Below are 20,312 nucleotides of genomic sequence, written 5' to 3'. Positions count from 1 at the left end.
TCACATTCATGTCATTAATCAGGTAATCTAGAAATCCGCAGAGTACAATAAGCCTCTTTATATGGCTTTCTTGGATTACGCAAAAACATTTGATTCAGTAGACATACAACAGTCATAGAGGCATTGCGTAATCAAAGAGTAGAGACCGCTTAGGTAAATACCCTGGTAAATATTATTACGACATTATCGGTAGATACCCGAGAGACGAGCCGCCGTGAGAACGACGACGAAGTGGGTCTGTGCCGTTGGCACGAGTGAATGTCGGCCTGGCGCTCTGGCTCCAGTCTAGTGTAAATAGTCTGTAAATAGCCTCTTTTGTGTGTGTATTTCTACACGTAAAATTCTGGTGGAGGTCAGCGGTCCCCGTGCTCGCCACGGAACTCCAAGTGCGTTTGAACCGCACCCTTACAGACCAATCTGCTTTCACTGCTGTCGCATCGGCCACGTCGCTCGTCACTGCCGCAACCGATGGCCTCCTCCTCCTCGGACATAGGCCGTCACTTATTCCCGCACCTTTGGACCTTCTGTTCCCTATGCCACCCGCCGTGAACCCACTGCCGCTGATGGTCCTGCTCCGAACCTTCGCTACAGCCGCTCGCCCTCACCTCGACGCCGTCAGTCCCGTTCGCCCCAACCCCGCCGCTTCTCTTTGCCGTCTAACACATCCCGGGCCCAGCCGGAAAACTAGGCACTGCAGCTTCTTGAGGTGAAGCTGCGTTGTCGACACAGCCCTCGAATCCTCTGCTCACGTTAAACGCGAACCAAAACCTTCTTGACGTTGACGTTGATGGATATCCTGTCACGGCACTCATCGACACAGGGGCACATCTTTCTATTATGAGTGCTATTATGAGTCCCCCATCATGCCCGACGACGCATGCGCGCCTCCAACTCCTCCGATGGCGCCGGCCACCTTGGTCTGTGCCGGTGTCTTGCGTCAGCGAAATCCCCCTATCTTCTCCGGCACAGATGACAAAGACGTTGAAGATTGGATCTCCTCTTATGAGCGAGTGAGCGCCCATAACCAGTAGGACGATGTTACCAAGTTGAGAAACGTCGCATTCTATCATACGGACGTTGCTAAACTTTGGTTTCTAAACCATGAAGGCGACCACACTGCGTGGTTGGTCTTCAAGACCAGCTTTACCCAAGTTTTTGGTCGGCCAGCAGTACGAAAGTTTCGTGCAGAACAACGTTTGCGCACACGGTCCCAAGAGGCCGGAGAGAACTTCACGAGCTACATTGAGGACATTGCAGACCTTTGCAAACGGGTGAACATGTCAATATCAGAGGAGGACAAGATCAAACATATTGTTACGGGGTTAGAAACAGTCACACGTATATTTAGAAGATATTAAACAATAATTGCAGCAGCTGACAAAATGGTAGACAGCGCGCGAAGTCCAGAGCCTCTTCTTCCGACAAGGCTACAAACATCTTCTTCGTCAGCGTGTCACCTGACCCCCGGCGGCTGAAGCAACGGCTCGGTGCTGGTTAGGAGGCGGGCGAACGATACAACATAAGATGCGCGACGTGGACCACGTCGGAGCGTTGATGGGCCACGGTTGGCTCAAGAGGGGTGATTTCGTACGTGACGTCAGTTACATGACCCAAGACACGGTAAGGGCCAGAGTAGCGTGAAAGTAGCTTTTCCGAGAGGCCAAGGAGTCGCGACGCCGACCAAGGAAGAACCAGCGTGCCCGGTGTGTAATGGAAGTCACGATGGCGGGCGTCATATAAGCGCCGCTGATTGTCCTGCTACTCCACAAGTCGACGTCGGGCAATATGGCGTGCTTCTTGTGCTTTGAGGATGGCTTCAAGGGCTTACTCGGATGTGGAAGTCAGACTAGCAGGCAGAACGGCGTCCAAAGGTAACGTAGGGTCGCGGCCAAACAAGAGGAAGGATGGAGAGAAGCCTGCGGTATCTTGGCGAGACGAATTATACGCGAAAGTAACGAACGGCAGCGTAACGTCCCAGTCGCGATGGTCATTGGACATCAATGACCATCGGACATGGACATCATGTCAGTAAGGGTGCGGTTAAGGCGCTCGGTTAGACCATTTGTTTAGGGACGGTAAGCAGTAGCAAGTCGCGCACGAGTACAGAATGTGTCGAAAGTTGAAAACTTCAGAAAGAAAGTAGCTACCTCGGTCGGTGAGGAGCTGTCGAGGGGTGCCGTGGTGAAAGATGACGTTTTCTAGGATGAAGTACGCGACATCGGTTGCACAGCTTGTCGGAAGAGCCCGTGTGATTGCATATCGGGTGGCGTAGTCTGTTGCTTCAGCAATCCACTTGTTTTCCGAAGCAGACGCAAGAATAGGGCCTAAAAGTTCAACACATACACGGAAGAATAGTTCTGATGGTGCGTCAAGTGGTTGAAGGCGACCAGCAGGGCGTGTGGTCGGCTTTTTGCGTCGTTGACAAAGATCACACGCAGCGACATAACCGCAGACGTCACGGTATAGACCAGGCCAAAAGAAGCGCCGGCGAACGCGTTCATAAGTCCGTGACACACCATGGTGACCTGCAATCAGTACATCATGAAGCTGTGCGAGAAACGTCTGACGCAGATGCTCAGGCGCAACGAAGATTCGGGCAGGGCCGCCCGGGCTCATGTTAGTACAATATACCATCTTGAAGTTCAAATATGCGAAGGGAAGGATTAGGAGTCGTTGAAGGGAGCCGTTGACTAAGGTGTTGCAAGGAGGCGTCCCGACGTCGTTCGGCTCCAATGTCAAGAAAAGCAGCCAGAGAGAGAACGGTAACAGGTATGCCGGCCGCAGAAACATCAGGAGGGTGGATAGGATGGCGCGATAAGCAGTCCGCATCTTGATGTAACCGGCCGGTCTTGTATACAACTGAATAGTTGTATTCTTGAAGGCGCAGCGCCCAGCGGCCAAGGTGGCCTAAAGAATCTTGGAGGGACGAAAGCCAACACAGAGCGTGGTGATCAGTGATGACTGTGAATGGGCGGCCATACAAATAGGGGCGGAATTTACCCACTACCCAAACGAGAGCCAGACAACCGCGTTCGGTGATAGAATAATTTCGCTCCAAAGAGTAAAGAAGGCGGCTGGCGTAGGCGATAACACGTTCTCGCCCTTGTTGTTTCCGTGCCGAGATAGCTCCAATACCGCGGCCACTGGCATCGGTACGGACTTCTGTTGGAGCTGACGCATCAAAGTGAGCGAGAATGGGCGGGGACGTAAGCAGACCAATCAGCTCGGTTAAAGCACCAGCTTGCTCAGGGCCTCAAATGAATGCAGCGTCTTTCTTGAGGAGCTGATTGTGAGGGCGCGCAACGTTCGCACATTTTCGGACACACCGACGGATGTAGGAGCAACGGCCCAAAAAGCTGCGAACATCCTTGGCACATGTTGGCACGGGAAAGTCTTTGACTGCCCGTATTTTATTGTGATTAACGCGTACACGAGAAGAATCGACGAGATGCCCGAGCACAGAAATTTCAAGACGACCGAAGTGGCACTTGGACGAATTTAGTTGTAGCCCCGCCATACGGAAAACAGATAGGATCGTGGACAGGCGCTCGAGGTGTGCCGCAAAAGTCGGAGAAAAAACGATCATGTAGTCCAGGTAACAGATGCAGATGGACCACTTGAAACCGTGTAGAAGGGCGTCCATCATTCGTTCAAATATGGCCGGGGCATTACATAAACCCAAAGGCATCACTTTGAACTGTAACAGGCCATCGCGAGTAATAAAAGCTGTCTTCTCGCGGTCCATGTCATCGACGGCTATATTCCAGTAGCCGGAGCAAAGCCCGATTCACGAAAAATATTGTGCTTCGTGCAGGCAATCCAGGGCATCGTCAATGCGTGGTAGCGGATAGACGTCTTTCTTTCTTACCTTGTTGAGGTGTCGATATAGGACGCGAAATCGCAAACTGTTGTCCTTCTTTTTAACTAATACAACAGGGGATGCCCATGGGCTGCAAGAAAGTTCTATGATATTTCGAGAAAGCACATTGTCAACTTCGTGTGCTGGAAGATATGTCGCTCAGTAGGCGAGACGCTGTAGGGTCGCCGATGGATCGGGCTCGCATCACTGGTATTTATTCGATGCTTCACGACAGATGTTTGTCCTAGAGTGCATTATCCTAGGTCGAATATGTCCTTGTATGAGGCAAGGAGGCAACGTAGTTCTTGAGTACGCTGGGGAGGAAGGTCGGGAGCAATCATTTTTGTTAGGGCATTTAAGTCTGAAGGGACAGGGAGTGAAACATGACTTGAACACGAGGAGCTGTCACAAGTTAAAGCCGAAAGGTGGTAGTCTCTGGCTGGCGTTATTTGCGCCAGGGATATTCCGCGTGGGAGTACTTATGTACAGAGTCCAAAGTTCACGAGGGGATGGCCGGACGTGCTGTCCGAAATGGCAACGACATTGTCAGGGAAAGCGACGTTATGCGAGAGCAGGACATCCGGATTAAGAGATACGATGTAGTCACCGTCTGGTACAGGTAAATAATATTATTATATGGGGTTTTACGTGCCAAAACCACTTTCTGATTATGAGGCACGCCGCAGTGGAGGACTCCGGAAATTTAGACCACCTTTAACGTGCACCTAAATCTAAGTTCACGGGTGTTTTCGCATTTCGCCCCCATCGAAATGCGGCCGCCGTGGCCGGGATTCGATCCCGCGACCTCGTGCTCAGCAGCCTAACACCATAGCCACTGAGCAACCACGGCGTGTCGTCTGGTACAGGTGGAACGGGGGAGACACCTACAACGACAGAAAGCTGAACTAGTTGGTGAGGATTCATAATGCAAAAAAGAGGTGAGGCGTGCAGACAGGATGCAAGAGTAGAGAAGTGGACAACACGAACGCCGACTATCAACTGAAGGGAGCTCTGAGGCGAAAAAAAGAAAGAAGACACAACACTCATCTGCGCAAGCTTCCATGAAGCTTGCGCATGCGGCCATGAAGGCGACTAGATACACGACATATTTCTGTGAATTTGAACAGCATTTAAAAGTTGGGTGAAAAAAGTAAGAAAAATGGAAAATGTTTCGCGCTTACCGAGATACGCGATGTATACGCAGACACCTAAATTAATCGCAATGTGCTTTTACACCTGCAAAGGGTGCAGCGCCGTAGATGGCGTTGTACTGAGTCAAAGATACCGCATGGTACGCATTTGGAATACGGAGCTGGTTTTCTAGGAATAAACAGCGCTTGCGCAAGGCGATGGTGCCCGGCAGGCAGTTGGAGCCATGTCAACGAGAACAGAGAATCAGTCCCACAGTAGGTAATATTAATGTTACGGCGGTAAGTAGCTCCAAACGACGAAAATCAACCACATTGAACCATTGCCCATTTCCGTCAAACTCCTACTTTATAAAACACTGGTTCATTCAAAGCTTGAATACGCCGCGTCGATATGGGACCCTCAAGCTAAGTCACTTATATCTGTGTTGGAAGCTGTTCAGAATTGTGCCGCTCGTGTTATCCTCCACAACTATGACCGCACATCAAGTGTAAAACTAATGAAAAACACTTTGTCACTACCATTACTTTCATTGCGCAGGAAAATTTCACGACTCTGTCTTTTTTTTTAAGATCTACAATCTGAATCCTGTTTTGAAAAACGCTTTGCTCCTTTCACCCGCCCATGTTTCATCGCGCATTGACCATCCACGTAAAGTGGGCGTTCCACTTTGTCGCACTACCGCTCGCTTAACTTCTTTCATTCCAACTTCGTCATCCGAGTGGAATCACTTGCCAGCAGATGTGGCACTCGCCGACGATCTCGAGCATTTTAAGAATAAGTTAGGTGTCTACATTTCTTCTTCATGACATGTGTGCCATTCGTTTCGTCGTCCCTCACGAACTCTGTGTTGCTGATTTTCAAGTTTGCGTTGTTAGTTGTTTTCTTTTCTCGTTTTTCTTTTGCCTTCCATGAAGGTGCACAATAGCTGAAATATGTGAAATCTGTAAAACTCAGTGCAGTGAGCTATGTAATGTTATGTATGCAATGCTATGCTATAATGCAATGACATGTAATGCTGTGACCAATGAATGTATTTACATTTCTTGTTATCTGTGTTATTGTATGTCTTGTTCCACTCCCCTCAATAATGCCCGCAGGGCCATGAGGGTGCTTGAAATAAATAAATAAATAGACCACACCGTCACCGATTTTTACCCCCTGGCCTCTCTGTCAAGAGAAGGCTCAGCGGGGTTTCAAAGACAAGGTCAACGTATTCAAAAGAACGCCGACGTAATTGCGCGTTGAATGCGGTACTATTAAGATATCACAGGAGTGAGTAATGAATATGAAAGCGGAGACGGAAAGATACAGAGTACATGGATGTAATCAAAATTTACCCAACGAATCATTAGAACCCCCATTTTTGCCTCGTGTTCGACGGCCTTGTCTTCTTCAGCGTATACAATTGGTTGGCACTACGTTTTTCTTCGTCTTTTGCTGCCGGTGCTATTCCAAAGGAGGTATAGGCCCTTCGATATTCGACAATTTTCCGAAGTCAGCAGGTTGTGCTACCACTTAAAAGGTGACGCAGGCGTTGGCTCTGAGATTTACGCCAGCGATGTGCTCCCCTCGTGGCGGTTCATGAAAGCGTTAAGAAGGCGCAGCGGTAGCACACCCGGGTAAATGCTATGCTCGTTTATATGCGCATCGTTTGGGAGCCCTGCTGTCATGGCGCATGAGCGGGCATGTCACGTGGTATTTAGTTTCGTATTATCCGAGCATCCTCAGGAAGGGGAAAACACTAATACGTCTTTAATTCGATGGGATAGGTCTAATAATATAGGTCCGTCTTTTAGGTCTTGATTTAAAGTTATGATGATGATGTTATTACCTCCTTGCAGGTTCTTTTCAATAGTTAATAAAGAAGTCCTGCCTCTCCACAGAAAATTAAATAAATTAAGTTTGATGCTTTACGCGTAAAAACCACCATCTGATAATAAGGCACGCGAAGTGGGGGTCTCCTGAATAATTCCAACAACCTGGGAACACTTATATCTATACACAGGGTTGTTTTGGAATTTCTCCCGCAAAAAAAAAACGCGGCAGACGATGCTGGGGTGCAATAAGAACATCGTACGATGATGTGCTAACCAAATGCATAGTTGCCAATGTTTATGGAAATGAAAAAGATGGGCTAAGTTTTGTACACATAACTTTTGCACCACAATTAAACGCTGGCTCATTGGTGGTTATATTGGTTCCGACGGCACGAACAGGGCACCAGAACGCGGTATGAAATGTGCCCGAGTTTCTATGAAGAGACCTGGAATAGACAGCATTTGGAAAAGGTAATTGGTGTTAGGTGCTCTAATTATTAGTATTCATGATTAGTTAGTATTCCGCTCTACAACGCGAAAGGCGCTTCAAGGGGCTGCCAAGGATTTCGTCAGCGGATGTATGTGGGTTCAGCGATGTTCATTGTGCTTTGGTTATGAGTTTGCTGCATTGCATTGTGACGTACTGTATGGCGTATCATATATGCTAAACATGTCCCTAGCATGGCAGAAACGAAAATAAGGAGACTCCTACTGCCAGCACACGTCTGCCGGTGGGGGTGACTCCCAAATGGCGATGCTCCCCCGTCGCCTGTCTCTGGGTGATCAGAACCGCCAGCTGGTTACATATACTCGCAGCAAGTATTGCATATACGTGTGGTTGACACGCCTTTCTCGATTGTGCTATAGCTTCGGCGCGCCATTATAAGGTGACTAAAGGAGAAACAATGAAGGAAGACGTTCTAAAACGTTTCCGCCGAAGCATTCGGCAGGACGACCACCACTTGTCTTTTGGACAGTTATTACTCATGCACGACATCACAAGGCCACATACCAGTGCGTCAGTCCAGGAATATTATGTCTAACGGTATACACGCGCTCTGCCGCACGTTCTATATTCACCCGGGGGTTCGCCGTGATATTTTAATGTCCACATGTGGCGTTGTCCCGAAGAGGGACGCGCCACGGGTATGTGTGCAGACATCCAAATTTTTGTGAATAACCTGATTAAGCGCATCCTTTCCGTAATCCACAGAAATGGTGCAGCGTAATATCAGCTCAAGGGAACATTTTAGAAGAGCTAGAGTCATTAATGCGCATATACAACACTAGTTCCTTGTGGACTCTTAGGAAAGCAAATATGATAATGTCTCTAATTTGCCAAGTCATTTTTCCAACTGGCCACGGGTGAAGTGTGCCCACACACATGGTGCGTAGTAGGGTTGGGAGCAAAGAATAACACAACGAATGAGCAGAAGACGCGCACAATAAAGGCAACCAGCGCACCGAACACGGCATCACTCCAGCGTTGCTATTAGAGAATTCCGAGAGTGAGTTGCGGATGGAAAATATCGCGGACACTCCACAAAAAGAAGTTGTGCAGCTCACCGTGTCCACAGATGAGTAGATCTCCGGAAATTGAGTCTCCCCGTTTACCGTACTCGTAGAAGACACCCTACCGAAAATGCGACCATTCATGCATACAAAAGTGTAGGCTGGAAGAAAAAATAAACTCCTGCAAATAACGCACGCATAAAAGCACACTTTCTTTCTGCTCTCCCACGCTTGTTTACAGATAGCAATACGTACACAGAAACTGCACCGCCCGAAAGAAAAATTGAAACCACTTTGACAACACTTGTCTAACCTTAATGAAAATATTTATGCTCCAGGAAATGAATAACAGGGAACGAACAAGTGAGCAGAGTAAACGCAAGTGTAAGCTGTGGATACTACGAGAGATCAATGCGCTATATGGCACCCGTTGAAATTTCGCTGTAAGCCGCATAAATAGCCGGGAATATTTTTATGTGCTATTGCCTCGGCGTTTATTTGACCACGCAACCATCTCTCTTTTTACTTTATCATGCCCACTTTTTGTTGCTCTTAACGAGTCGTCTCATTCACATCAGAGCATCACTTCCGCTTCGATCAGATATTCTATCAAGGTGGCTTAGACGAACGTCCACTACACCTCAGGCAGGGTTTCATGCAATACATGTGGGATGAGCCTACATGTGCCTTGACAAAGACAAGCCGACTAGCCAAAACGGCTGCTCTCACCTTGATCTCGTTTAGCTCATCGTCATAAATTTCCATCACCCCCATTCCCCGTAGTATTTATTCCCTGAAGCGTTGAATGGTGGTAGATGCTAAAACTGGCTTTTTTTCATGGTACGAAATTTCCGCACAACAGGAACAGAGAAAAATAATGGGACGGTTCTTGTTTGCAGTATTCACGCAAAGAATAAGAACAGCCAAGTAGCAACAACATCTAGCTGCAAAATTCACACACAGATTTTCAGCCCGTCAGCACGATAATATAGGCATCCATTTCCTTCGTCTACATGTGCGGTTGGTCTTGCTTGCTTATTTTCGTTTCTATTCACAAGATTTGTATTGCGACAGTGGTGATAAAAGAGCGGTGAATGGCTTACAAGCGCGATATGTTAATGCCAGGTCCGACAGTTCAAAGAAGGCACCACTGCAGGTTATGTGAAGCATACGATTCACAACTCTTTAGCGTTATGGGCCAGAAAGTTCCCAGAAAAACTACGGGGTCATTCAACCTCCCCACCCCCGCCGTGGCATTTACCTCGTCTCATTAGCTCTAGTATAACTGCTGTCCAAAGCTGTAGCAAGGCTGAAGACACTATTGGGAGCGGCCAAGGTCGCCTGCTTTGCGCGAGACTCAGAGCGGTATTGATACGGCGGCACGACTCACCATTCTGAATAGCTACCAGGGAGCGATAGTTTTCGGACGCCAAGGGACAAGCAGGACGCGACGAGCGGATCATAGCGACTCGGCGCCTCTCGGTAAGCACTGAAAACTTTCCCCTTTTTATTTTTACACACAAGTGTTAATTGCTGTTCAAGTTCGACGAAAATCTATCGTGTACCTAGGCGCGTTCAAGAGCGCGTGCATGCGTCAGATTCCGGAAACAGGAGGCTAGGACCACGAAGAATTGACACTATATTGTGCATCCTATCACCCGCAATCCCGCAAAACCGCAAAATCGGCAAAGGACGCACAAATAAGTGGATCTCTTAGGCACGTGGGGGCTTGTGGGCCGTACTTTTTGGTTACAAGGTAGCCCAGCTGCCTGCGGGTTTATCATGCTCAGCTATGTCGGATGCCCTGTCGCGGTAGTGGGAAGTTCAAATCCGCCCCCCCCTCCCCCGTGTTTTTTTTCATTTTTTACGATGGTGTACCTGTATTTGACATTCTCTAGTGCACTACATGTGCAGTCTTGGAGTGACGCCTGACAACGGCGAAATATTCCGAGAGCGAGGGGCCTGTACTAATCCAGGTACAACCATATTAGGAAGGTCCACTAATCTTGAACAGACTCTCCATTACCAGATCAGGAATTGTCCTCCCTGGTGTAGTATTCGACCACAACCTCTCTGACGATATCTACATTTAAAACATGGCCTTAGTCCCCAGCAGCAGCGGAGCATCTGACTAAGGCGGCGGTCAGACCTCTAACGCAACAGAGGGTGCTAAGAATTTCTGGGTCCGGACATGCCGTCATTGGAAGCTGACCCAGTCAACATGGAACAGTCAAACTCTCTCGAGTAGACTAGCTTAGCAGGACTCTTTGAGGAACTATCAGACGTTTTTTGCGATATTGTAAGCCTTAGTAAGAGTTGTAGAACTGGTGAGGTTTATTCATTGCTAAATAAGGGCCATATTCTCAGCTATAAATGTCTTCGTGATCAGAGGCAATGCCGGGTAGGATTCCTAATCCATAAGGACAGCGGGGAACATTTACATATTCTACAGCATTATTGAGAGGAAGGCAGTAGTCGTAATCAAACTTAATAAGAGGTGCAGATTAAAGGAAATACAAGCCTACGCTCTAACATCCAGTCACGACGATGAGGAAGTAGATCAGATCAGACTTTCTGCCGATCCCAGCATAGTGCAAGATGTAGAAATGATAGGTAGCGTAAAGTGCAGCGATCATAGGATGGTGAAGGCTACGATTCACCTCAATTTGAGCAGTGAAATAGTAAAATACGTGAAGAAGAAACAAGTCAACTTAGAGGCAGTAAGGGCGAACGCAAACAAATTTAGACTCGAACCTGCAAACAAATATGCAACCTTAGGACAGAGAGATGATGATGATATGATGATGACATAGGTGTAATGAATGAAACCGTAACGGGGTTGGCTTCAAAGGCAGCAGCTGAAGTGGGAGGCAAGGCGCCAAGGCAGCCAGTAGGCACGCTCTTCCATGTGTAGCTTTTGCAATGGCCTAATAAAGAAACGGCACAGCATAAAAGTGTCCGACTCAAGATATTAGGATAGAATTCACGGAACTGTCAAAACTGATCAACAAGGCGAAAATAACCGATTTCCAAAATATAACGTTAGAAAGACTGAAGAAGCTATGAGATATGAACGCCGCCTGAAATAAGTGAGAAGGATACTTGGCATAGGACAAACCAAGATGTATGCACTGAAAGAGAAGCCGAGTAATATCATCAGCAATCTCGAAGCTATAATGAAAGCAGTGCAAGAATTTTATACTGACCAATACAGTACCCAGAGCACACAGGAGTACTCCATTCGAAACAATAATGAAAAGGATACTGAAACTCCTCCTATAACTAAAGATGAGGTCACAAGTGCCTTCCAAGACATGAAACGTGGAAAAGCGGCAGGAGAAGACGGAATAACAATAAATTTAATTAAAAAAGGAGGAGACATAATGCTAGAAAAAATGCGGCTGTCTATACGCAGTGTTTATCGACTGCAAGGACCCCAGAAAACTGGAAGGCAAACATTATAGTAATCCACAAAAAGGGACATGGTATGGAAATAAAAATTTTTGGCCCATTGGCTTATTCCCAGTATTATACAAAACATTTACCAAAATATTCTCCTATAGAATAAGCGCAACACTGGACTTTAGTCAATCAAGGGAGCAGGCTGGCTTCAGGAAGGGATATTGTACGATGGGACACATCCATGGGTGATTAATCAGGTTATCGAGAAATCCACAGAGCACAATAGACTTTCTTATATCGCTTTCATAGATTACCGAAAAGCTTTTCATTCAGTAAAGATACGATCAGTCATACATGCACTGCGCAATCAGTGAGTAGAGACCACTTACGTAAATACCCTGGAAAATATCTCCAGAGATTACCCAAAGTAAGAAGATGCCGATAAAGAAAGGGGTCAGACAAAGAGACGCAATCTCTCCAGGACTATTCACTGCGTACTTCGAAGAAGTATTTCAGCTATTAAACTGGGAAGGTTTGGGAGTAAGAATCGACGGCGAATACCTCAGCAACCTTCGGTTTGCCGATGACAATGTCCTTTTCAGCAACACTGCAGACAAGTTACAACTAATGATTGAGGACCTTAACAGGGATAGTGTAAGAGTGGGGTTGGAGATTAATGTGCAGAAGACAAAGATAATGATGAATACCCAGGAAAGGGAACAATAGTTCAGGATCATAAGTATACCTCAATAGTCTGTGAAAGAGTATGTTTACCTTGATCAACTAATCACAGGGAACCCTGACCATGAGAAGGAAATTCACAGAAAAATACAAATTGGTTGGATAGCATATGGCGGATATTGCCAGCTGCCGACTGAAAGCTTACCACTATCATTAAATAGGAAGGTGCACAATCAGTGCATTTTACCGGTGTTGACATATGGGGCAGAGACTTGGAGAATGACAAAGAAGCTTCAGAACACGTTAGCGACCGCGCAAAGAGCGATTGAACAAATTATGTCAGGCATCACTTTAAGCGACAGAAAGAGAGTGGTTTGGATCAAAGAACAAACAGGCATAGACGATATTCTATTTGACAATAACAGAAAAAGATGTCGCTGCGCAGGTCATATAATGCGCAGATTAGATAAGCGTTCAACCATTAAGGTGACACAATTGGTGCCATGAGAAGGAAGCGCAGTAGAGGACGGCTGAAGATTAGGTGGTGCGACACAATTAGAAAATTTGAAGGTGCTAGTTGGAATCCTTGGCGCAGGACGGGGGTAATTAGAGGTCGCAGGGAGAGGCTTTCGTCCTGCGGTGGACATAACATAGGTTGATGATGATGATGACGGTGTAGTGATTATATTATTATTATTATTATTATTATTATTATTATTATTATTATTATTATTATTATTATTATTATTATTATTATTATGGTGGTGGTGGTGGTGGTGTTGACGCTAATAATGGTGGTGATGATGGTGATGGTGGTGGTTGTGGTGGTGGTGATGATGATGCTGATACATGACTCGCTTTGTTGCCGGGGAAGTTGAATGATGCAGCCTTATTAAAAGCCTTCAAACGGGTTTGACATGTCTGGGACCAAGGTATCTCGTGCACACTTCTAGAAAAGAAAACGACCTTCCTTTCACTCCTTCAGAGCGTCGTATCCAATCGCAATCGGTGTCAAAGTGTACGACTCAACGAGACAAGATACCAGAATTAGAGGTAGAGTAGGTTAAAGTAATGGTATGCGCGTAATTAGCGCTAATAGGGGAAAAAGTATCCACGTTGCATGAGCCCCGTGCACACGGTGCACCACTGTAAATATAGGCATGATGGCGTAAAACCGCCGAACGACACCCTCCTAAGTAATATAGCTAGATCGCTAAGTAATTAGCAAGGCTCGAGCGAGGCAGTGTTGTCTGGAGGCCAGTTTCGGTGGTTCCCCGAAGAAGCAATAATTAATAGCAATGTAAGCAATATTTACGCAGCGGGAGTAATTGCTGACCTCCTCATCATCGGCCTATTTTATGTCCACTGCAGGGCGAATCCTCTCCTTGCGATCTCCAATTACCCATGTCCTGCGCCAAACGATTTCAAATAGCGCCCATGAATTTCCTAATGTCATCGCCTCACCTAGTTTTCTACGGTCCTCGACTGCAGTTCCTTTCTCTTGGTACTCTTTCTCAAGCCCTAATGGTCCAACGGGTATCTAACCTGTGCATTAAATGACCTACGCAGCTCCATTTTTTCCTTTAATATCAATTAGAATACCGGCTATACCAGTTTGATCTTTGATCTAAAGCGCTCTCTTTCTGTCTCCTAACCTTATGCGTAGCACTCTTTGTTCCGTCGCTCCTTGCGCAGTTCTGAACTTGTTCTCAAGCTTTCTTCTCATTCTCTACCCCATGTTTCAGCACCAGTGAAATGCACTGATTGTGCACCTTCCTTTTTATTGACAGTGGTACGCTTCCAGTCAGGAGCAGACAATGCCTGACGTATGCCATCCAAACCATACTTATTCTTCTATGAATTTCCATCTCATCATAACCGTACCCTGTGATTATTTCACCTAAGTAGACGTATTCCTTCACAGAATCTCGAGGCTTATTGTCGATCCTGAACTCTTGTCCATTGCCCGGCTATTCATCATTACCTTTGTCTGCTGCGCATTAATATTGAACCCTACTTTTGCACTCTCTCTATTAAGGTCCTCGATCATTTGTTGCAACTCGCCTGCAGTGTAGCTGAATAGAATAATATCATCGGCAAATCGATGGTTGCTGAGATATTTACCGTCGATCCTTACTTCTGAGCCTTCCCAAATTAATAGCTTGAATAGTTCTTCCAAGCACGCAGTGAATAGCATCGGAGAGATTGTGTCTACTTGTATGAACCCTTTGTTTATAGGCATCTTCCTACTTTTTTGTCTAGAATTAAGGTAGCTGTGGAACCTCTGTAGATATTTTCCAAGTTATTTACGTAGGCGGTCTATACTCATTGATTACGTAATGCATATTTGTCTGCTACTATCTCTATTGAATCAAATACCTTTTAGTAATCTATGAAAGCCAAACAGAGAGGCTGATTCAACTCAGCGGATTTCCCGATTACCTGAATAATCACATGGATGTGACTCATTGTAGAGTATCCCTTGCTAAAGGTAGCCTCTTTTATTGGTTGGCTAAAGCCCAGTGTTGTCTTTATTCAATGGGTAATTATTTTGGTGGTTATATAAGTAAGCTAGTGGGCCTATATTTTTAATTCTTTAACGTCTCCCGCTTTGTGGATTGGTGTAATGTTTGCATTATGCCAGCCAGTTTTGCGGGAGCCTTGCTGTCGATAGGCACTTCGCATAGAGAGCCGCCAGGTTTGCAAGCATTATGCCTCCCCAATCTTCGATTCAATTGACTGTTGCTCCATCTTCTGCCGCTCTTCCCCGTTTCACATCTTGCAAGGCCCTCCTGACCTCATCGCCAATTATAGGAGTTTCTGCATCCTGTTCATTACTATTTTGGGTGGTGGCATCGTAACTCATCTGGGTACTGTGCAAGTCACATGAAAATTCTTTCGCTGATTTTACTATACCTTCGAGATTCATGATATCACAATGCTTATCCTTTCAATGCGTGCACCTTGGTTTGTGCCATGCTAAGTTTCCTTCTCGATGATTACAGGCTGCGTATATTGTTTACGGCTTCATACGATTTCTGACTTCATAGTTTCGAATATCACTTACTTTCGCCTTGTTGATCAGTTTTGAGAGGTCCGCGAATTCTATCTTCTCTCTTGAGTTGGACACTTTCATTCTTTGTCGTCTCTTTTTTAAGTCCTTTGTTACTTGGGGGAGCTTGCCTACTGGTATCCTTGGTGCCTTGCTTCCCACATTACTTGCTGCCTCTGAAGTCAGCCTAGTTACGATTTCATTCATTACCTCTATGTCATCTCCATCGCTCTTCTCTAAGGCTGCATATTTGTTTAGAAGTACGAGCCTAAATGTGTCAGCTTTTACCCTTACTGCCTCTAAGTTGACCTGCTTTATCACGACCAATCTTGCTCTTTCTCTGTTCAAATTGAGGTGAATGCTAGCCCTTACTAACCTATGATCACTGCACTTTACCGTACCTATCACTTCTACATCCTGCACTATGCTGGGATCGGCAGAAAGTATGAAATGTATTTCATTTGTTGTTTCACCATTAGGGCTTTTCGAAGTCCACTTTCTGTTACTACGTTTCCTTAAAAAGGTGTTTATTATTCTGAGCTTATTTCTTTCGGCGAATTTTAACGGCATGTCTCTTTTAGCAGTCCTAGTATCCACGCCGAAGTTGCCAAGTGGTTGTTCACCAGCCAGCTTTCTCCCCGCTTTGGCATTGAAGTCCCCCATTACTGCAGCATTTCGTGTTTTTACTTTTCTTACCGCTAATTCAACATCTACATGTAACTCATGTTGTTGAGCGTCATTGTGACTGGATGTTGGAGCGTATTGCGTTTATTCTATTGCTCTTATTAGGTTCATTATGACTACTGCTACCCTCTCATTAATGCTGTAGAATTCGTCAGTGTTCCCGCTATCTCCTTATGAATTAGGAATCCTACCCCGTACTGCTTCTTGTATGGAAGACCCCTATAGCATAAGGCGTGGCAGTTACTGACCACTGTATAGGCCTCACCAGTTCTGATTTCGCTAAGGCCAATGAAATGCCAAACAATGACTCATAATTCCTCAAAAAGCCCTGCTAAGCTAGACTCACTCGACAGAGCTCGCGTGTTAATGGTTGCCAGGGTCACTTATCATTGGCGGCCTCTATGGCTCCAGAGATTGTCAGCCCCCTTTGCTGCGTTACCCGTCGGACCGCTTCTTTGTTCAGGTGCTCCGCAGCTGTAGGCGACTGAGGGCCATGGGTTAATTATCGGAATCATAAAGGAGGGACTGGACGAATACTGCACCAGGGAGGCCAATTCGTGCTCCGGTGAAGGAGTGTCTTTGTTGAAGCTTAATGAGCTTTCCTAATTTCGGTATACTTGGATTAGTAGTGCCCCACCCAATCTCGGCCTCTTTTGCCGGCGTCAGGCGTCCCTCCAAGCCTGTGGATGCAGTGAACCGGAGGAGGAGGGAAAATTCAAGCTCGCTATCGTCTGATAAAAGAAAATGTCATTGAAGGATCCGAACTTCCTATTATGGAAACTAAGCACACTGCGTAGCTCAATCAGGAAATCCGGCAGGCGGCGAGGCTACCTCATTGTTGAAACGTACGGCCCAGATGGGCCTACGTGCCCAAGAGATCCCTTGGTTTATCCGCAATCGGCGTGTTTTGGTGATCGCCATATGTTGCCCGATATAGTGTCAATTCTCAGTGGCCCTAACATCGTGGTAAGAAATCTCACGCACGCATGCGGCCTTGAGAACTCCAAGGTAGAGTATATATTTTCGGCGGAATTGAACAGTACTTAAAACACGTGGAAATAAAAGTAAGAAAAAGGAAACATATTTCAGCGTGTACTGAGATACACGATATGTTTTCGGCGAATTTCAAGACCACCTTAAACAGCACTCAAACATCGGAAAATTCTTCCTGAACGAGACGGGACTGATACTGAAGCGCCGCCCAAGGTTGAGGCATCACATGGGAGTAGGATTCATCGGCAGAGACTTTCGCTCAAAGGGTCCATCCTCCGGGGTGCGAGACTGGCCGCCAAACAATATTGTTCTGAACCGCTCATAAAACAGGCGACCTCGGAAGCGGCCTTGCCCTTCAGTTGGAAAGCGATTACATGACGCCTCCTTTAAGGTTATGTGTATGCGTCTGCGATCAGTTATACATTGTTGGTAGACATGGCGTGGGGAAGATATTCACATGACATTTGTGCCGCACTTGCAATGCTTGCAATTTAGCCGTTGCGAACACATGCTCGTGATCTACAGGAGTACAAGCGGAAACCAGCAAAAACAAATATACGTGAAAAATAGAAGTAATAAATTGACGCAACCAACGACCTTGTTTACTTGATGAAATTGAGTATGTGAACTTTGCAACTGTTGTAAAGATCACATACTTTGCAACAGGATACTGCAAACCTTCCCATCATTTTTTTCTCTTCCTTTTGAGCGACAACTCGAAAGGCAGTGCGAGGCATTTCAGTAGTGTCAGTGTAAGTCAATTTCGTCTATCTGAAATGCCTGAAAACGTGCTTGAATTATCTGCGAATTAATGCTGCCGGTGCAACGACATGGTATTTCTCAGTGGTTTTATTATCGTGGATTCGTTGTCTCCCGTACGTATGCGGCCATGAACGCGGCTAGATACGCAATATATTTCGGGAAATTTGAACAGCACCTAAAACGTGTGAAAAAAGTAAGAAAAACGGAAAATGTTTCAGCGCTTACCGAGATGCAGGATATTGACACGTATACTTATCTTTATCGGGCAACCACGTTTCGCAGCCTAACAAATGTAATCGCACAGCGTGGGACGCGCCTGTATGCATCCGAAGTTTCTGGAACGTTATCGATGCTTCTATCCGCTGTCTGTTGTCGCCGAACGTTATGTTATCTGATTTCATCACCTGACGCGAATGGTGTAGAACTTTGTGGAAGGCACGCGGGTCCGAACGATTAGTCTGGAACATTCTACGACTGCTCTATAAAAGCCGACGCGCTTGACCCGCTGATCAGATTTTCGACGATCGCCGACTGTGTTCGCCGCTCTCGTTGTGTTTAAGTGTAGCCTGGTTTGTGGGCACAGGTTCGCCCAAGAAAAGCTAGTTTTGATTTTCACAGTACTGCTACTGTGTTCTTTTACGTCACGACCACGTAACATCTGGTGGACGTGCTTGTGCGTTCATCTACCGAACGCCCCCGCGAAGCCGCGATCCAAGCCCGAAGCTCGAGGACAAAACCGACATCGCCCAAGGCCAGCGTGCTAGCCGCAGACTGCAAAGACTGCCCCCATAGCACAGACTTCTGCCTGAAACGACAAAGAAGATAGTGGTCAAGACAACCCAAATGGCTGCCCCAGTGTCCCGCGTTATTCTACAGCAACCTCGGGACCCACCAACCTTCCATGGAGCAGCAACTGCAGACCCGGTATCCTGGCTGGAGACGTACGAGCGAATCGCGACTTTCAACAACTGGGACTCCGACGACAAGTTGTGGCATGTATACTTCGCCCTAGAAGACGCCGCCAGAACGTGGTTCGAGAACAGCGAGTCGACATTGACAAAATGGGACCTGTTCCGTACCGGCTTCACGCGCACGTTTACAAGCGTCGTGCGCAAGGAAAGGGCCGAAGCTATGCTGGACGCCCGAGTACAGCTACCTAACGAGAACGTAGCCATCTTTACGGAAGAAATGAGCCGTCTCTTCCGCCACGCCGAACCGAATATGCCTGAGGAGAAGAAAGTCCGGCTACTTATGCGTGGTGTGAAGGAACAACTTTTCGGCGCAAGGATACGAAACCCACGGACGACCGTAGAAGAATTCCTTCGCGAGGCCACCAGCATCGAGAAGACACTCGAAATGCGGAACCGGCAATTCAACCGCCGCACGAGCTCTACAAACTACGCAGCAATTCAGTCACTGGCTACCGACGACCTGCGCGAGGCTATCCGAGCGGTCGTGCGGGAGGAGCTACAGAAGCTGTTCCCGTCATCACAGCCTCAAGTGACTTCGATTGCCGACGCCATGCGTGAGGAGCTCCAACAACAACTTGGAGTAGCCCCTGAATCGCCGCAACCTCAGCCGCAAGCGATGACATACGCCGCTGTAGCCCACCGTCACGTTCCCCCTCCGCGCCCATGGCTGGGCGCAGTGACGACACAGTTCCGTCGTCCACCACCACCCCCGCCGCCAGCACGCCAACCCGTCAAGCCACGCAGCATTCCAAGGAAGAGTGACGTTTGGCGCGCCCCCGACCACCGCCCGCTCTGCTACCACTGCGGAGAAGCCGGCCATGTGTACCGCCGATGCCCATACCCGGAGATGGGACTGCGAGGTTTCACCGTTAACGCGCCTCGGCCACAGATTGGCTAACGACCTCGTGATATCGCCGACTACCTCGCCGCCACTCAATGGAGCCCTCGACAACCTTCCCGTTCGCCATCACCAGGCCGCTACCTGTCGCCGCAGCGCCGACCATACACTGGCCCAGCCCGGGGCCGGTCCGTCAGCCCATATCCGGAAAACTAAAATCAGCAACCGATGGAGGTGCGGTTGCTGTTCGTCGAACTGACGAAGATCCTCCGCCGCCGACGAAGACGCCGAATAGACTACTTCGACGACACAACGACACGCCGCCGTTTCGAAGAAATGTGGAAGAAAAGACTATGACGACGAAAGTCAGCTTGACGACGCAACGTTCTAGCTTCAGTTCAACACGACGCAGCCGTGATTGGATGCCAAGGCCTAATTGCAATGCCAGACAAAGAACCACCGACCTCGATGTGCTTCTCGACGGCCACGCAGTCACCGCTTTAGTGGACACAGGAGCCGATTACTCAGTCATGAGTGGACCCATCGCCGCTCAGTTGAAGAAAGTTAGGACTACGTAGGAAGGCCCTCA

At 47.3% G+C, this 20,312-nt stretch overlaps 1 protein-coding gene across 11 annotated transcripts in view; it reads right to left on the bottom strand.

Annotated features, from left to right (window-relative positions):
* Window positions 1-20,312, bottom strand: part of LOC135916263 (uncharacterized) — a 303,600-nt gene that overhangs the window by 144,499 nt on the left and 138,789 nt on the right. For 10 of the 11 annotated variants that reach the window (XM_070520992.1, XM_070520999.1, XM_070521000.1 and 7 more), the window contains one exon: window positions 8,395-8,501. The exons of the other annotated variant lie outside the window; for it this stretch is intronic. The gene's annotated coding sequence lies outside the window, so the exon portion shown is untranslated. The remainder of the gene's footprint in view (window positions 1-8,394; window positions 8,502-20,312) is intronic. 11 annotated transcript variants of the gene reach the window in all.

The sequence above is a fragment of the Dermacentor albipictus genome, chromosome 6 (genome assembly GCF_038994185.2).
Source record: "Dermacentor albipictus isolate Rhodes 1998 colony chromosome 6, USDA_Dalb.pri_finalv2, whole genome shotgun sequence".
Classification (NCBI taxonomy): Eukaryota; Metazoa; Arthropoda; class Arachnida; order Ixodida; family Ixodidae; genus Dermacentor; species Dermacentor albipictus.
Note: the sequence above shows the minus strand (reverse complement) of the source record. Positions and strands in the feature narration are given on the sequence as shown.